This window comes from Dermacentor silvarum, chromosome 5 (assembly GCF_013339745.2).
Source record: "Dermacentor silvarum isolate Dsil-2018 chromosome 5, BIME_Dsil_1.4, whole genome shotgun sequence".
In the NCBI taxonomy this organism is placed as follows: Eukaryota; Metazoa; Arthropoda; class Arachnida; order Ixodida; family Ixodidae; genus Dermacentor; species Dermacentor silvarum.
In genome coordinates this window covers 46,863,478-46,869,525 of record NC_051158.1, presented here as the reverse complement: position 1 = coordinate 46,869,525, position 6,048 = coordinate 46,863,478, and positions in this window count along the sequence as shown.

Here is a 6,048-nt window from a genome sequence, read left to right as displayed (position 1 = left end):
GGCACAGCTACGTACTGTTATGAAGCCCTTCGCAGACGCCTTGTACTGTGACAAGCGTAGAGGCTCGGCCTTGCTAGCAGCACATATTGAATAAAGTTGAAGCGCAGTAGAGGACACAGACAAAGCAGGTGTGTGCCAGTCTGCTTCACTGATGTTCTATATCGCATTAAAATTTTCAGAATGTTTTGTACCGCATGCTTTAAATGCAAAGAGCCGTAATTGCAAATGCAAAGAGCCGTAATGTGGCATTCTTCTCTTTTTTTTTCTTTTTTCTTAGTGACACATTGCTAGAAGCTATAAACGTTGGTAAAGGTTTAATAATCGGGGACTAACCAATTGTAACTTTTAAATAATTGTTGTTACTTTGTTAGAACTCCTCCGCCCCCTTTTTTTTTTGTTTTGTTACCTATCAAAACTATAAGGTATGTCTACGAACAAGGCCAGTTTTACACCTTCTGAATTCCATTTCAAGTTAACTTCTTCATTTAGAGCACTAGTAGTTGAAGTTATGGAAGTAAAGTAAGTCAGTGCTTAAGGCACGCCCACCTTCTATCTCTGCCTCCACACTCTAAAACATAGTTCCGAAAGGATGCTGGTATTGAATATTGAAAGAAGTTCGCCCCCACCGTTATGTCACCGTAATGAGGGAATGTGATTGGCTAGTGCATATATATATATACATATATATATACATACACACATACATACACACACACACACTATACACAAATTCTCCGAGTTGGAAAACTATGTATTTACCGTTGCATTACTTGTGAGCGAAAATGGCAGGGATGAAGAGACGAGCCCCGATTTTGTGGTATTCCTCAAGCTCTTGTCAAAAAATAGGTTGTCATTTTACTGAAATTTCTCCTCTACTCCATGAGAAGTTAATTTTTTCAGTAAACTTAAATTCCAGTTTTATTTCTTCGCAAGGTTGGGGAGGGATATGGTATTAAAACTGGTGCTTGTCTGATGATTCTTGCCGAGTTCACAAACCTTGGGCACTGACCAAGTTCAATTCTGTAATCAAAATGTCTACCCTAAAGGACTGAACTGAAAATCAGTAAGTGTTGGTTAATCCCTTAACTGCCGATGACTAATAAACTCATCATGAACTTTTCGCAATTTTCGCGCTTGTTTATATGTGCAGTTTCTTCTAATTTTGAGGAATTGATAATGTACAGTGACTTTTGTAATTTCTTAACTACAGCTATAAAAATGCAATAGGCATGCAGGCCTTAAAAAGACTCCACACTTAACATTTTTTTGAAATTTGTCTGCAGTTAATTAAGGGTTAATTATCCAATTGTACACTATCACACATATAGTAATGACTGCCACCACTATAATTGCATTTGTAAAAAAAAATAGCTCTGTTCTCTTAAAAAATTTTTGGTGTCCCTAGTGAAGTAGGTAGTACATGGGCTAAAGGAACTCGACATCTGCCTCTTGTTGCAGCAGCTGCTCGTTGGAGAATGGGCAGTTTTCAAGGCGCTTTGTATATTCAGTCAAAAAAGAATACATTCAATAAAGAATATTCTTGTGAAGCGTGTCCATTTTGCAAAAAACAAAAACTTTGTAGGAGTTTCATTAGCTGTTGGATAATACTCTACGGAGCCATTACTTGTGCAAGTGCACAGGATGTAGCAGTTCTTGTGGCTTTTTTTTTTATTTATAGGAAAGAAATCGCACTTATCACATAAAGCAGTTTCCGGGCGACATGTAAAGTACCATAGACGGTGGGATTTTCCCCACTGGGTCTACTTGGCAAGTGTCCACACAGTGCACTTTTCAAGACTGGGTCAGAGGAAGATGGAGGCTTGGAAGTGATAACAGTGGTTGAACAAGCGTTGTCGCTGGAGCCAACATCTCGTAAAGGTGACTTTCCTTCATCAAGGCCTGACCATGATAAATCCCCCTGTCTAAACGTAGACTCCAGCAACAGCCCCTGTCCGAAGTAGTTGATTATTACAGCTATATTCACGAGAGCACTGCTGTTCATAATAGTTTATTATCCAGGCATCTGACGAAAGCTGAAAGTTTAATGCTGCAACACTTGTAAACAGGTGACACAAAAAGAAATAGCTGACAGACATGTCAGCAGGAGATTAGCGGTAAAAGAAACGAGGTGATGAGTGAAATTTGATGGCGGTGGAAGTCGCATTAACTCTGCAAGACGGCTTGAAAGTGCCACGAAGACCTCGTTCGCAGTATGCGCCCCTGGAAACTTCGACGACCTCGCGACTCTAACCAGGGGGTGTTATTCTGGATGCTGTCAAATTCCGACATAATGACGAATTCAGCACCTTTTCAGCCATAGAAGAAGGAGTAGGAGGGAGCATGACGCCAGGCGGCTGACATTCGCACGCCAGCCTCCTCCGAATGCGCCCCCCTCTCCTTCGGAGGCCCATCTGCGCGCTGACACTTAGGAAATAGGCCCTCTCGGTCGCTGGACCTTTCAAGGCATTGTTGGGCTCGTGGTAGCTTTTAGTGACCCCCTTCGTCACCTTCTCTACCCTCTCTCCTTCCATACCCTCCGCGCGCTCGTCGGCTAGAAATTGCCGCTTGCCTATTTCCAACGAGTTCTTTTTTTTTAAGCTTTTATGACAAGTGCTTCAAGGTTGTCACGTGACGCTCCCTCCTCAGCGTCGGCTCCGATAGGGTCTCGGAGCTTTCCGATTGGCTGAAAACGCTAACATGGTTCGGAATTGCAGTGTCCAGAATAGCACCCCAGTATAGGCCAGGCCATCATCGAAGACACCGTTTTGACAGCTCCGAAACCACTTCGAAACGCAAGGACGCTTCACTGAGAGCTTGTTTTACGTTCGCGCGCATGACGTCACTGCCATGGTCCGCCGGCCAGGGACTGCGTGTTCGCTGACTCGGCGTCGCGACAGACGTGCACCTTTCGGGATGAGTATATAACGTTTTTTCTGGCGTCGGGCTCTGGAGTTGCGCTTGAACGCTCGCGAGCTTCGCCGAAACCTTCGTTTTATTTTTGGTGAGGGCGGCGGAGCGCGCCGCCAGCACACATTTTCTGACTGATGGCTTCGCGTTCGTCGACGCCGGGGAGGGGAGAAAAAAAAAAAGGAAAAAAAAAAACAACAAAAAACTACCGGGTGTGTATTTCTGAACCGCTCTAGAGATCCTCTCCTTTTGGTTTTAGAAAACGTGTCGTGGGTGTGTGTGTGTGTGTGCGTTGCACGCATGTTTGCCTACAGGACGCTCGCAGATTTACTCGGGTTTTTCCCTTTCCCCGAAACCTTGCAGTTCTCCTTCCCTCGGCGTGTGTGTCCCGCTTTTCGTGACGGCTGGTATAGATTCCTCGCAGGTTTGTGGCAAGAGAATATGCGTTTCTATAGCCGTCGTGTGATTTGCGATGCGACGCGGTGCACTGACAGCTAGCACGCAGGTTTGGGACAGGGTCACGTGCGCACTCCGCCATGATGACGTATGGTAGTTTTGCGCGCCTGAGTTGGAACGGCGGTGACGTACTGTTTCTCATCTGGTGATCTGCCGAGGCAGTCGGTGGCGCCGCATTCCTGTCTGGGTCTCTTGGACAGCGATGTTATCTCTGTTAATGGGACGCTATAAATAAAAGTCACGTGGATCCAGAGATAACGGATCCAGCAGCCAAGGCTCCTAATGAGCGGTCGTAAGATATAGCGCTCACTCAAGTTTGTCGAATGGAGGGCTCCTTGTTTCTCAAAGACGAAATGGGAGACAACTACTGGGCGACGCCTCCATCGCGAACTCGCCAAGTGACTGCCTGTGACGTCACAGACTGCGACCGCTACCAACCGGGCATCGATAATTGTGGACCAATAAGAAACGAATTCGAACATCAAAGCGGCGGGTTTTTCAGATATTTCCTGAAATATAATAAAGGGCCGAAATCGATCGGCAATGAGAGGCAGACCGTGAAGTTTGCGGCGTTAACCAGTGAGGTACGTATATGTTCAATTTCGTTGTTTGGTGAATTGCGATTTTCTCTGCTACCGGGTTGAACCTTCCTGCCGGCTGCGCAAACGCCGCAGGACGAATTGTGCAGCGAAAGAAACCCAAGAGGAGTCACGCGGGGGTGATGGTCTGGACGGGAGTCACAGGGGAGTAATTTTCCACGCGAGCATCCACGCGCCACCGCCGCTTTTACCTAGTCGGCGAAACTGTGTATATGGAAGGGCTTTAGCGCTTTCGCGAAGGGTTGTCGCAAGCAAATTTCCCGAAGAACAAACACTGTGGGTGTTGAAAAGATTAATTCCACAGCAGGACAAGCGCGAAGTGTCATAGAAGAATGAACTTGCAACTTACACCTTGCTTAACTGTTCAGTGGCTCTCAAAGCCTACACCACGTGTATTGCGGCGTTTCGCGTTACTGCGTCACGCCCGGTCTGTGCGGTTTGCCGGCACACTTGCCGGCCTGTGTCTGCACATATCAATCGTGCAACGCCATACTAGCACCATCGACGCTTACCGAAGGGTTTGCCGACGCCTCGGACGAGTTCGGGATATTCAGCGAGAATTCACCTCGTGGTGTACAAAAATGAATATAAGAGAATGGGCGTTGAAAGTGAACCCGCGAAAGCGAAATCATAAAGAAAAAAAGCAGATTAGTCTTAGCTTCACTGCCACAGTAGCGCATATGTAACACATTTTGCATTGGTCCATTACACACCAGGCATTCGTGTATGACGAAGGCGCACACTTGACGAAGGCGAACAGCATCCGCGCATAGCTGTGCATAAGGCACGCAAACTTGTAATGGCGAAGGTGGCTGTGCAGTTCGATGTCGAAGCTCGAAGTATTTGAACACGGCAAAACTGGCTTGAGCCGAATCACGTTTGAGGCGTGGGTCCTTGCACTTCGTCGCACAGGATGCCGGGTCACATTTTATTAGTTCTTCGCGATTGGAATCGATGCATCCATACTTGATTGAGCTTCTCACTTCGTTTACGAAGTCGTTTTACGTGACCTTTTGTATAAGCAACATTGCATAGATGGCGTAAACTTGCAAATAACATTCTCATCTCTTACTGACACGGTCAACCATCGAGGGCTTCGGACAAAATGTACGTATGAGGTGGCTGACCAGCATCTACTTACACTAATCCATTTAGGCGACCATGAAACAACGCACATGCGATGCTCAGTTTCTCGCAAATTACATGGCCGTCATGAATACGGTCATGTTGTAGCAGGTTTACATCCCACTTGCTTGGCACATGAAGTAGATTGCCACTGTTTTCCTTCCTCGTTGCCTTTCTTTCGTCTCTCCCCACTACACCTGCATTATTAGCATATGCCAAGCCTATCGGCCCCACCCCCAGACTATATAATCTGTCCAGATACCCCTAAACTGTCTCTCTTGATCACAGAGAACGTAGAGGGTGCCGCGGTGTTCCACTATTTATAGATGCTGAAATAGTGGCGCTGTACCTCTGTAGCAAGTACGTATGACTAGGTCGAACCACTTTTCAAGTGTATTAGGAAGCGAAAATACCTGTCCTTAAATCATTACAAAACACGTCAAAGGAAGCTTGCAACACATGTTCTTTTCACACGCTTTCCAGCGAGCGGTCGAAGCACTCCAACGCTAGCTGCGGCTTAACGCGCAACATTTTTTTTTCTTTTTCCGAAAAGGCTGCACCGCCTAAGGCGAACCTAAGAAAGAACCTAAAACCTGCATTGCCTAAGAAAGACACTTCGGTATCGACGTTGACGCGGGGCCCGCCTGTCAGGACGACTGCCGGTGTTCTGTGGGAGCTCTTCCGCGAGATTTGTATATTACACGCTGGTCGTTTAGCACACTGAGCGCATGTTTTACGCCGGCGCGATCGACATGACCTAGAATAAGCGTCCACCGCGATGAACCGCGCATTCACACCTCCTAAAGTCAAGCCTTGCCGTTGGTATCCAACTCGTCCTCAATGACCAGCGGCCTCTTGTTGCTGAATCGGCGCTCGAGGTTAGGCTTGCACGACGAACGCCTGGTGGGTGAACTCTGTTGCTGCGCTGCTGCCGCCACCACCGCCGCCTGCGACGGCATAT